Source organism: Panthera onca, chromosome B1 (genome assembly GCF_046562875.1).
Source record: "Panthera onca isolate mPanOnc1 chromosome B1, mPanOnc1 haplotype 2, whole genome shotgun sequence".
In the NCBI taxonomy this organism is placed as follows: Eukaryota; Metazoa; Chordata; class Mammalia; order Carnivora; family Felidae; genus Panthera; species Panthera onca.
In genome coordinates, this window is record NC_138342.1 from 48,207,891 (window position 1) to 48,221,569 (window position 13,679).

The following is a 13,679-nucleotide window of genomic DNA, read 5'->3' on the forward strand; positions in this document are numbered from 1 at the left end:
TGGAAAACAGTGAGTATCACAATTGAGTGGAAAAATGAACATGCAGCCAATGACCCAGGAACACAATTTATATTTGGAAATTTTTCCAGTTTCATCAAAAGAATCACTTCACTAAGAGTTATGTTTTATTCATTCAATGATACACCGAAACCCTGATGATTTGGGATACTTAATTGCACTGATCCACTTACAAACAGCATGTGCAATTGAGCAAGTGACAGGAGACCTTTATTTATTTTAGGTTATTTTAGCACAATGTTTGTCAATGTTGTATGAGGATGAGTTGTATTTAAGTATAAGATTTGGGTGATTTTTTTATGTGTCCCCTGGGGCTCTATCTTTGCCCAAACCATAATGAAAATGGAACAGCTTCAAACACCTATATTTTAAAACCACAGTGTTTGACTCAGTGGTAAATTAAAGAAAATTGATAAACAAGTAACTCTAAAATCAGTTTGACGAACAAAGCTTTCTCAGAAAGAAGCAAGAAATGTAGCCATCTTTTGCTTCCTGATAACAGCCCCAAAATGTGACTGTGGTCTTGCTCATCTAACATTGTGATAAAATATTTTCCTTGGAGTTTACAGACAACGAAGAAATTTGTGTGAAGAAACACTGTTTTAAATTTCTCTATAATATCCACATTAAAATTAATCATACTCCATAAAATGAGCTAACATGTGATCTCTACATCAAGGAAAATAATCAACCATCATCATAATAATCAATCACGTTTTCTCCTAAAAAGCATTTGGTTTTTGTTGTTGTTTTTTTTTATTATCATTGATAACATTGTGTTAAATGCTCCAGTGAGGTAAAACTTTTCCAGATCCATCACTTCCACTGTGGTTCTCTTAGCTAAAGTGTGCACTTTGGTTCTTTGGGAAAATTCTCAAAAACCTTATACGATGTCGTGTCTTATTTTAACTTATAGAAAATATGATGTTATAAAAAGCAAATAAAAAACTCAACATCTATAGGGATGTGATCATCTCTAGAGTTGCACTGACAGTAGAAAACAATAAATGCAATGTTACTGCTCAGCACATATGTAAGGTCTTCCCCTACATCATAACCTCCATTGTAGTTAAGCTAGAATTGGGTTTCTATTTTCCAAAGAGACTGGAAGTGCAAGTGATGTGTGTCACTCTCTGGCAGAGATGGTTTACAAAACCTGACTTTTTTTTTTCATTTTTCTCACTTATTCTTTCTATAATGTGGTAGGACACATGTTGAGAATGGTCATTTCAAATGGAGGGAGCATAGGCCATGCGCATCACTGAATGGAGAAGATCTCTCATCAAATCGCACACGAGTTTGTCTTCAGGGTAAGTAATTCTCTATGTTTGTCAGATTTCTTGTTCTTGTCTTAGTCCAGTTTACCCACACCAAGGAATAGCCACGGTTGAAATGAAAGATGAGGTCATGGACCAAGTATTTGTGGAGCTGTTTCATGAAACTTTGTCTTCTGAATTTAAATCCCATGCTTTCATCTGTGAACAAAGTGAAAGAAGGGCTCATTGAAGATACATACACACTATACCAAGCCTGAAATTTTAAGTGTTGCCTTGAAATATTTCAGCCTCCAAGGGCCCCAAGGACTTATATTTATTTATTTTTTAAATTTTTATTTATTTTCCAGTTAGTTAACATACAGTGAAATATTAGTTTCAGGTATACAATTTAGTATACACACACATACAGCGTGTGTTTAGTATATTACGCACATACAACGCCTAGTGCTCATCACAAGTGTCCGCCTTAGTACCTATCACCATTTAACCCATCCGCTGCCCCCCTCCCCTCCAAAACCCTCTGTTTGCTCTCTATAGGAAAGGGCCTGGTTTATGGTTTGCCTGTCATTTTTTCCTCTATGTCCATCTGTTTTGATTCTTAAATTCTACATATCAATGAAATCATATAATATTTGCTTTCCTCTGACTGACTTATTTCACTTAGCATAATACTCTCTAGCTCCATCCATGTCATTGCAAATAGCAAGATTTTATTCTTTTTGATGGCTGAGTAATATTCCAGTGTGTGTGTGTGTGTGTGTGTGTGTGTGTGTGTGTGTGTACCACAATTCTTTATCCATTCATCAGTTGATAGACTTTTGGGTTCTTTCTATAATTTGGCTATTGTTGATAATGGTGCTATAAATATTGGGGTGTGTGTGTCACTTTGAATATATATATATATATATATATATATTTTTTTTTTTTTTTTTTGGGTAAATACCAGTAGTGCAATTGCTGGATCAAAGGATAGTTCTATTTTTAACTTTTTTAAGAACCTCCCTACTGTTCTCCAGAGTGCTACACCAGTTGCATTCCCACCAATAGTGCCAAAGGGTCACCCTTGCTACTCATCCTCGCCAACATCTGTTGTTTTCTCTGTTGTTAATTTTAGCCATTCTAACAGGTGTGAGGTGACATCTCATAATAGTTTTGATTTGTATTTACCTGATGATGAGTGATGTTGAGCATCTTTTCGTGCATTGTGAGCCATATGGATATCTTTAGAAAAGTGTCTGTTTATGTCTTCTGCCCATTTCTTCACTGGATTATTTGTGTTTGGGGCTTTGAGTTTGATAACTTCTTTATAAATTTTGGATACTAACCCTTTATCCAATATGTTATTTGAAAATATCTTCTCCCCTTCTGTAGGTTGCCTTTTGGTTTTGCTGACTGTTTCATTCACTGTGCAGAAGATTTTTATCTTGATAAAGTCCCAACAGTTTATTTTTGCTTTTGTTTCCCTTGCCTCCAGAGATGTACCTAGTAAAAAGTTGTTATGACGATGTCAAAGAGGTTGCTGCTTGTGTTCTCCTCGAGGTTTTGATAGCTTCCTGTCTTATATTTAAGTCCCCAATCCATTTTGTATTTATTTTTGAGTATAGTGTAGAAAGTGTCCAGTTTCATTTTTTTGCATGTTGCTGGCCAGTTTTCCCAACATTATTTGTTGAAGACACTTTTTTCCCCCATTGGATATTCTTTCCTGCTCTGTTGAAGATTAGTTGACCATATACTTGTGGGTCCATTTCTGGGTTTTCTATTCTGTTACATTGATCTATGTGTTTATTTTTGTGCCAGTACCATAATGTCTTAATGACTACAGCTTTGTAATATAACTTGAAAACCAGAACTGTGATGCCTCATTTAGCTTTTGCATATTTTTTTCAAGATTTATTTGGCTATTTGGGGGTCTTTTATGGTTGCATACAAATCTTAGGATTCCTTGTTCTACCGATGTGAAAAATGCTGGTTGTATTTTATGTGTAGATTACTTTGGGTAATATGGACATTTTAACAATATTTGTCCTTCCTTTTTCTTTAAAGTTTATTTATTTTGAGAGTGAGAGCAAGCAGGGGAGGGGCAGAGAGAGGGGGAGAGAGAAAACCCCAAGCAGGCTCTGTGCTTTCAGTGCAAAGCCCAACATGGGGCTCATGATATCATGACCTGAGCTGAAATCAAGAGTCGGATGCTTAACCAACTGAGTCACACAGGCACCCTGATTTGTCCTTCCAATCCATGAGTATGGAATGTTTTTCCATTTCTTTGTTTCATCTTCAGTTTTTTTCTTCAGTGTTCTATAGTTTTCAGAGTACAGATTTACCTCTTTAGTTAGGTTTATTCCAGGGTATCTTATGGTTTTTGAACAATTGTAAATGGGATTGATTCCTTGATATCCCTTCTGCTATTTAATTAATAGTGTATAGAAATGCAACAGATTTCTGTATGTTGATTTTGTATCCTGTGATCTGTGTATCAGTTCTAGCAATTTTTTGGTGGAGTCTTTCAGTTTTTCTACCTAGACTTTCATGTCCTCTGTGAATAGTGAATGTTTGACTTGTTCCTTGCCAATTTGGATGCCTTATATGCCTTATATTTAATTTTTGTCTGATTGCTATGGCTAGGACTTCCAGTACTATGGTAAATAACAGTGGTGAGAGTGGACATCCTGTCTTGTTCCTGACTGTAGAGGAAAAGCTCTCAATTTTTTTTTTTCCCCATTGAGGATGATAGATGCTGGTTTTTTTGTTTTTTTGTTTTGTTTTTTTGTTTTTTTTTCATATACGGTCTTTATGATGTTGAGGTTGTTTCCTCCATACTCACTTTGTTTAGGGTTTTTATCAACAATGGATGCTGTATATTATTCTTATTTCTTGTATTAATATGTTGTATCACACCGATTGATTTGTGAATATTGAACCACCCTTGAACACAGGAATTAATCCCATGTGATTCTGTGTAAACAATTATTTTAAAGGTACTGTTGAATTCGATTTGTTAGTATTTTGCTGAGAATTTTGGCATCCATTTTCATCAGAGATATTGGCCTATCATTCTCTTTTTTAGTGGAGTCTTAGTCTGGTTTTGGAATCAGGGTAATGCTGGCCTTGTAGAATGAGGTTGGAAGTTTTCCTTCCATTGCTACTTTCTGGAATGGTTTGAGAATAGGTATTAACTCTTCTTTAAATGTTTGGTAGAATTCCCCTATAAAGCCATTAAGCCCTGAGGTTGTGCAGTTTGTTATTATATAATTTTTCATAATATTCTCTTATAATTACTTGTATTTCTGTGGTGTTTGTTATGATATCTCTTCTCTCATTAGGGATTTTATTTATTTAGGTCCTTTCTCTTTTCTGTCTGATATTTCTGGCTAGGGATTTATCATTTTTTTTTTTTTTAATTTTCTCAAAGAATCACCTCCTGGTTTCATTGTTCTGTTCTACTGTTTTGTTGTTTTGTTTTGTTTTGTTTTGTTATTGATTCTGTATAATTTATTTCTGCTCTGATATTTGTTATTTCTCTTTTTCTTTTGGTTTTAGCCTTCATTTGCTGTCCTTTTTCTAACTCCTCTAGGTATAAGATTAGGTTTCATATTTGAAATTTTTCTTGCTTCTTGAGTTAGGTCTGTATTGCTATATATTTCCCTCTTGGAACCACTGTTGCCACATCCAGAAAAGTTTGGGTCCATCATGTTTTCATTTTCATTTGTTTTCATGTATTTTTTAAAATTTCTTCTTTAATTTCTGGGTTGCTCCATTTATTCTGTAGTAGGATGTTCTTTAGCCTCCATGTATTTGTGGTCTTTCCAAACTTTTTTATTGTAATTGACTTCAAGTTTCATAACATTGTGGTATGAAAATATGCATGGTATGATCTCAATATTTTTGTATTTATTGAGAGCTGATTTATGACCTAGTACATAATCTATTATGGAGAATGTCCCATGTGCACTTGAAAAGAATGTGTATTCTGCTGTTTTAGGATGAAATGTTCCCAGTATATCTCTTAAGTCCATCTGGTTCAGTATGTCATTCAAAGGCATTGTTTCCTTATTGATTTTCTGCTTAGATTATCTGTCCATTGATATAAGTAGGGTGTTAACTGCCCCTACTATTGTTGTAGTATTATTAATGAGTTCCTTTATGTTTGTTATTGTTTAATATGTTTGGGTGCTACCAAGTTGGGAGAATAAATATTTACAATTGTTAGATCTTGTGGTATAGATCCCTTTATTATGATATAGTGCCCTTCTTCATCTCTTGTTACAGCCTTTGTTTTAAAATCTAGCTTGTCTGACATAAGTATGGCTTCTCTGGCTTTCTTTTGACTTTCAACTGAATGATAAATGGTTCTCCATTCCTTCGCTTTCAATCTGCAGGTGTATTTAGGTCTAAAATGAATCTCTTGAAGGCAGCATATAGATGGATTTTATTTTTCTATCCATTCTGATACCCTATGTCTTTTAATTTGAGCACTTAGTCCATTTACATGTAGAGTGATTACTGATAGATATAAATTTAGTGTCATTGTATTACCTGTAAAGTCAGTGTTCTGGTGATTTTCTGTGTTCCTCTCCAGTCTTTGTCACTTAGGGTCTTTCTTTCCATTCAAAGAGTCCTCTTTAATATTTCTTGCAGGGCTGGTTTAGTGGTCACAGACACCTTTAGTTTTTGTTTGTCTGGGAAACCTTAAGTCTCTAAGCTAAGTGGCAAAGCATCTGACTCTTTATTTCAGTTCAGGTCATGATCTCATGGTTCTTGAGACTGAACTCCAAGTTGTGTTCTGTGTTAACAGTATGGAGCCTGCTTGTACTCTCTCCTTCTCTGCCCCTACCACTTGCGCATGCACTTTCTTTCTCTCTCAATAATAATTAAATAAACTTAAAAAACAAACAAGTTAATGCAATCCCCACACAAGGAACAGAGGACACCCTACCACCTTCTTACTACAAAGCCTGTCTCCCAGTAACCCTGTTGATTCACTCTAATCCTGAGTACACCTTGTGGCCATGCAGTGTTCTTGTCTCCCAAGACTATGAATATATGTGACTAAAAAAAGGTGGCCAATATCATTTGTTGAGTGTAAGGTGTTGTGTGTTAAGCCATCTCATACTATTTAGGGTGGGGAATCTTTGCAATGCCATCATGGTGAATAAAAGATTATCAGAATGAACACACACACAGACATATACACATGGCTGATCTTATACAGAATTTAACTAACATTTCTATCAAGCACAGTTACTAAGGTGAAGGAAAAAAGAAAAAAAATTAAAAGGCTGAAATATATGATATAGGAAATGTGACCAATAGTTGGATAAAGATAAACAACTGAGAAAAGTTTGTCTAGCATCTTTTGGGAAGATAGAAAAGTGGCTTATTTCAGTAAGTATAAAGTTATTTTGGAAAAATAAAGTTTTATGATATTCTCCAACAATATGCAGCAGTACTTAACAAATAAAAGGCAAACGAAATGATGATATTATTCATAGTTGGGTAGCATTGAAATAGTTACAACAGAAGGACACTGAAAAAGTAACTTCCTAAACTTACATTAAACACATGATAATAAATATTCTGGAATATGTAATCTATCAGGGCCACAAGACAAATAGAAAAATTTATTTTTGTTGTAGATTGAGAATACATTGAAGGAGTTGTTTTTATTTACTAGGTACTGTACAGGTCAACCCGTGTATTTAAAAAGATGAACACTACCTATCTATAAATTATGCATCATTGCTTTTTTTTTTAAGTTTACTTATTTATTTTGAGAGAGAGAGATAGAAAGCATGTACATGAGTGGGGGAGGGACAGAGAGAGAGATTGAAACCCAAGTAGGCTCTGCACCCTCAGCACAGAGCCTGATGCTGGGTTCGATCCCACAAACTGAGATCATTACCTGAGCTGAGATCGAGAGTTGGATGCTCAATCAGCTGAGCCACCCAGGCACCCCTATGCATCATCATTTATACACTTCTAAACATGTATTTTTACATGATCGCCAATACAATTTTTTTTTCAAATAAATTGGTTCCATGGATATTTAGATAAATTATAATCCCATGTAGTAATAGAGTTGAGTATATTTACATAAGCAAGAATAACAATGCTGAAGTTGGGAAGGATCCAAAGTTATAATAATGTTTATGATCAAGGTACAATATTAGTAAAGAAAAAACACTAAACTTATTTCCAAATGTGAGGATGATATTATAATGAATCATGATAGGCATCTTTACAGATGAAATCAATACTATCATTTGATCCATTTGATTGAACTTCTTAAGATAACTTCCTGCCTGGCAAATGAACTTAATTTAATCTTCAAGTGATTTCTATTGTTGCTATACTTATGTGAGCACACTTAAGTGATTCTAAGGTTATAAGTTAAATACTTATTCAACTCTTCCATGCTATTTAAACAGGAATTATAAATGAGTAATATTTATTTATAAGCAATATATAGAAGCAAACAGAAGTCATATTCTATGACAACTGGCAAATTTATTTATTCAAATTTTTAGTCCACATTCATTTATATGGCAATAAAACAATGGCAAAACCTAATAAGTAAAATAAATAGGAGGCAAGTTTAAGTAAGACGATGCACTTGCATGCTACCACTGACGTCTCTGTAATATTCCTATATTTAAAAACCTAAAAAAATTAACCATAAAACTATCACATCAGAATGTCAGGGGTATCTGAAATCAAAAAACTAAATGAGGCAGAATTACACCAGGATTTAGATTCCCCATGGGAATTTATGATAGTAATCTAAGTTGTTGAGTACACAGACTGTTTCATGAACTTCACACATCCCCACAGTAGTCTGTAATCATCCAAATAACTCTCAAGGCACAGTATATCAATATAATTTTACAGATGTATTCTGAATAGCTCTGGTGTCCTTAAGATGCTTGTGAGGAATATTTGTGTTCTCTTATGCATAGATAAATATCATAAGGGACTGTTATCAGTTCTCGTAGGAGTTTTTGGAGATATTTATAAAGAATCTCATTATGATATCACTTATTTAATGTCCTTTGGTTTAAATTAAAAAAAACATTAAAATAAAAGCTAATATAGAAAAGACTAGACTATTTATTCAAAACCTCTTGCTCCATATCTACACAAACTTTTAAGAAAGCCCACACGCCCTTCCACTGTTGTCACCATTACAAACCTGCAAACCCCAGTCCACGTTTGGGACAAAATACCTAAGTTAGTTTTCCTTCATTATCTTTCAAGCCACCTTCAGACCTGCTTGAAAGTCTGCTCTACTCTCCCCAGAAAGCCTCACTTATGAGTAATAAACTTTTCCTAATCTCTTGTACATGTGTGGTATCATCTGTGTAGACACTTGAACCAAAGTTTGGGTAATGGGGTCCATCCTGAGTCCATAGGATGACTACATAATTAAGAATAATAAATGAAGAAATAGCATACTAAGAAAAATGTGCCAACCAAAATAATTTCTTATGGAACTATTCATTCTCTATTTCTGTCACCTATTTTTTCAATCCAATGCTGAACATAGGTGCTTAGAGATTTGCTTCTGCTCAGGATATAGAAATCTCAAGAATACCATATCATCTGAAAGGTAAGAAAAAAAGTGGATATTCTGCCCCAAGAAACGGGGCAAAAATCCATTGCTTCTGTTTTGTTTGTGTGTGTTTCTCTAAAGAAGGGCTAAGGAAAAATCTCTTGGACCCTGGATACTGAATCAATATAAAAAGATAGGTAACAAGTGATATACAACTGGTAATTGTAATTATCACTGTTCCTGCATTGTCATCAAAGAATGCTATCTATATAATTTTTAATTTTTGTTATTTATTATTTTGTTAATGGTTTATGATAAAATATAATAGTGTATTTTCTTTTCTCAAGATGCATATATTAGTATATTTTAATGATGTCAACACTTTAATTATGTTATTTATGTCCTTTAGATTTTATTCACTTTAGGGGCACCTGGGTGGCTTAGGTGGTTGACCATCCAACTATTTATTTCAGCTCAGGTAATGATCCCAGAGTGTGGGATCAAGCCCTGCGTCAGCCTCTGCCTTGCGTATGAAGACTGCTTAAGATTCTCTCTCCCTCTCTCTCTCTCTCTGTCTCTCTCTCCCCACCCACTGTGCCTATCCCCTGTTCTCTCTCTCAAATTTAAAACAAAACAACTAGATTTTATTTATTTTAGCTTGTTTTGTCTATTAAGGATCATGATAGTTGTTTTTAAACATATTAGTAATAATTTTATATTTCTCTTTGCATTTCCTATCTTTTTTCATGGAATTTGAAGCTTAATAGTGTGTTGCATAGATATACTTGACTATACTTGACTAATTCCTAAAATATTATTATAAAGTGTCTTTTTAAAAATGAATTTAATATTTTTTTCCAATCTTAACATAATAGATAATGATGGTTTTTGTTTTGGTTTGGTTTTCGGTTTTCTATTTTATATTTGCCTGTTTTACTTTTCCCAATCCTTACATTTTCAATATTTTCTGAAGGAATTTCAAAGATTCTTATAACTAGAGGAAAATTGACATTTTGCTTTGAGATACAAAATAGAAAGTTAACTTTTAATAGGTGGGTTCAGATAACATATGTTACTGATAGACATTGTTTTATTGTGTCTTATAGGGTTATAACTTCCCCTTTGAAAACTTTAAAAAATTCACAAAAAAACTATTTCCTTGTATTTAAGTATATTCACGTTTATTCTGATAGATTGGTTTCTACTCTTTTTTTACTAGCAGTTAACTTCATAAACCTAATTTTCCGTGTTGCCTTTTATTTACTTATTTTTTAAGTTTATTTATTTATTTTGAGAGAGAGAGAGAGAGAGAGAAAACAAGTGGGGGAGGGGTAGAGAGATAGGGAGAGAGAGAGAAAGAGAGAGAAAATCTCCATGGTCCCCGCTGAGCCCAACATAAGGCTGGATCTCAGGAACAGTGAGATCATGACCTAAGCCAAAATCAAAAGTCAGATTCTTAAGTGACAGAGCCACCCAGGCGCGCCTCCCCCCCCCCCCCCCCGATTAAAAGCTTGCCTTTTAATCCTCTATTTTTCAGGCACTATCAATGAACCTCTTACAGGAGCATAAGTACAATTAGTATATTTCCTTTTCCACTGTCTTCCTATCACTTTCCTCTGCAAAAAATGCAAATTTAGTTGGTTATATTGGCTTTCCTATTTTTATTTTAGTTTTCTTCAACATAGTTGACATGTACTTTAGGGAAATCACCTTTACTTCTAACAATATATTTGGGGAAATAATCAAACTGTCTCACACTTTCACTTCCCCTTTTCCTCTGAATAATTTTTATATGTTTTCTTTTTATTCAGTTAACACATTAACTTTTTTTTAAATATAACAAGATTATTAATATTTTAATCTTATTTAAAGTCTTATTTAATACTGTAAATTATTTTGGGTGACCTTTAGTCTGTTTGCTTTGGCGCTCTTCATAACAAACTAATTGCTTGAAGTTTGAACATTAGATATTTCTTAGTGAACACATGGGAAAGTTATATCCTCAAGTACTATATGCCAAAGTGTATATGTATTGTCTCTTACATGAATGATAGCTTCAATGTGCACATAGTCTTTGGGTCTCTTTCTTTTCTTAAGGACCTTGTAGATTATATAGCACTGAATGTTGTTATAAAAAACACTAGGGTTACCCTAGATTCTCTTCGTTATAGCCTGGCTTCTTCTTCACAATGGTCAAAGTCATTCTTATATTATCTTTAAATTACAAGAGTTTATTAAGGCGATGTCTTTGTGATGAGTATTTAGTTCCAAATTATCATTTTCCCAATGCTTATGTGCTCAATCTTTCCTGAAGTACTTTAACAGGACCCAAATAGAATCAGTTCCTACTGACTAAAAAGGGACATTTTGATCACCTATAAAGTCTGTGAATGCAATGGATTATAGTGCATCAAACATGTGAAATACATAAATTCATAATGACAAACACACATACAAAACTTGCTCCTTGATCACATTTGTCATAAGCTAGGAAACCAGCTCATTGTTTGGAAAACTGACAAATTACTAGAAAAAATGAACCATTTATCTTATTTTTCCTTTATGAACTTTATCTAGGGATAGCAAAGTAGCTGAAGGGAGGAAGTTTCTCTTTACAAAAACATTCCAGCCCATAATTGAAGAAAGAATTTTGTACCACAGAATGGATTCATAAATGTGAACAATGATTTCAAACCTTGATAAGAACAACAAAATAAATATTTTATACCTTCTGATGGAAATATATAGCATCTCCTGTGAAGTGGTTTTGCCAAAATCTTAAATTCAGCAATCACTTCCTGTATTTAAGTGTCAATATTTAGGAAATACCTCAAGAGAAGATTATGTCAAGCCATAAATAAGGAAGCAAATCCAAATTGTGGGAAAATTTGTAAGAAAAATTACCTGGTTTTTTCAAAGAAAACAATAAAAAATTGCAAGGAGAAAAAAAGGAAAGGGATGTGAAAGACTTTGAGACATAATAACTAACCCTAACATGTAGACCAAAAGTAAAACTTATAGAACAATTTGAATAATGTGAATATTGGTAATATTAAGGTATTATTTTATTGCTGATTTGTGCTATGAACAACAGCATTGGGGTTATGTGTATAAAGTGGAATCTTTGTAATTTATAAATAAATGGTAGCCAATTTATTGATACAATTATATAATTTCTGAAACTTACTTCTCATAATCTTTGTGGCTCTTGGTAGATGGGAAAGTATATTGTGCATGCATTTATAAATTTTGAAGTTTAGAAAGGGTTATAGGAGTTTTAATTACAACTCTTTTTCTTTTGCACATATATTTTAAATTTTCTCTAAAAAGGCAAAAATAGGGGCGCCTGGGTGGCTCAGTCGGTTAAGCGACCAACTTCGGCTCAGGTCATGATCTCGTGGTTTGTGAGTTGGAGCCCCGCGTCCGGGCTTGTGCTGACAGCTCAGAGCCTGGAGCCTGTTTCAGATTCTGTGTCTCCCTCTCTCTCTGACCCTTCCCTGCTCATGCTCTGTCTCTCTCTGTCTCTAAAAAATAAATAAATGTTAAAAAAAATATAAATAAATAAAATAAAAAGGCAAAAATAAATAATCCCTCATTAAAGAATTTGTTCTTTTGAGAGTCAGAACACAAAACCAAACAGGATAGGCAATATACTCTCTTGAGAAGAATTTTTGTATCCAAGCCTACAACTTTGATTGTAATTATGCACTATGGATTAGAATGTGAATTGAATTTGTGTGAAAGACATGATCAAAGAAGTTATCTGATATAACATATTAGATGATTTTGTTATTGCTCTTGTTGAGTGTTCAAATGTTCCTGATATTATTTGGACATCTCACTGAAAAAGCTTCAAGAGTCAATGATGAGGACAATCTACATAAATTCATAAACATTTACTAATACCTATATATGAGAAAAGATAAAATATAACATTTTAAGAACAGGAAAGTATTTTAATAAGAAAGTACTTATGTTAATTATCCTCACACTTCATGTATTTTATTTTCTCACTTAATTTCCACCAAATATTATATTTTGCATTTCTAGGATGTCTTTCTGGGAAAAAAAATAAGTGATTCAACAAACTTTTCTGACTAATTCTTACAGTTTTTATTATAATTTTTGGATACATTTAAATTTGTTTTTAATATGTATGTATCCAGCAGTTTCTTTTCAAATATGTTCTCTGTGCCTTGTAATAAATAGCAGAATAAAGTCATTTAATCATGCAAGTATTTCATAGTATTAAAGGGACAAGAGATATTCCCAAAAATCTTATTTTTTTTTAAATTTTTTAACGTTTATTTATTTTTGAGACAGAAAGAGACACAGCATGAACGGGGGAGGGTCAGAGAGAGGGAGACACAGAATGTGAAATAGGCTCCAGGCTCTGAGCTGTCAGCACTGAGCCCAACGAGGGGCTCAAACTCACAGACCGCGAGATCATGACCTGAGCCAAAGTCTGCCGCTTAACTGACTGAGCCACCCAGGCACCCCCCAAAAGTCTTCTTTAAAGAACAGAAACACAATGCCTGAAATAGTGACAAACAAGTACCAAATTATCCCCTTATGCAGATAACAATTCTTTCCAGAGCATCTAATAATTTAAGACAGAATAACGTGTACTTTTTAATTCCTGGTGGACACTATATTAATACAATAGTTAATTTTTCATACCTAGTCTACCAGTGTTTATGGCACTAGTCTAAAGTTTTTATGGCAGCCATGATAATTTTATTGTGACCTTGTTATAAAAAAAGAATTAATTATGATTATATAGCATTAAAAGACCTTAATCATGTCATATGATGATAAAACTAAACTATGATGGGAAT

The 13,679-nt window shown here is 33.6% G+C and overlaps 1 long non-coding RNA gene across 1 annotated transcript in view; it reads right to left on the bottom strand.

The window, feature by feature from the left end:
* Nucleotides 1–1,280: 1,280 nt before the first annotated feature.
* LOC132693326 (uncharacterized) overlaps nt 1,281–13,679 on the bottom strand; it is a 47,605-nt gene continuing 35,206 nt past the window's right edge. Inside the window, exon 3 of the long non-coding RNA XR_009616732.3 lies at nt 1,281–1,493. This is a non-coding gene — a long non-coding RNA (uncharacterized LOC132693326). The remainder of the gene's footprint in view (nt 1,494–13,679) is intronic.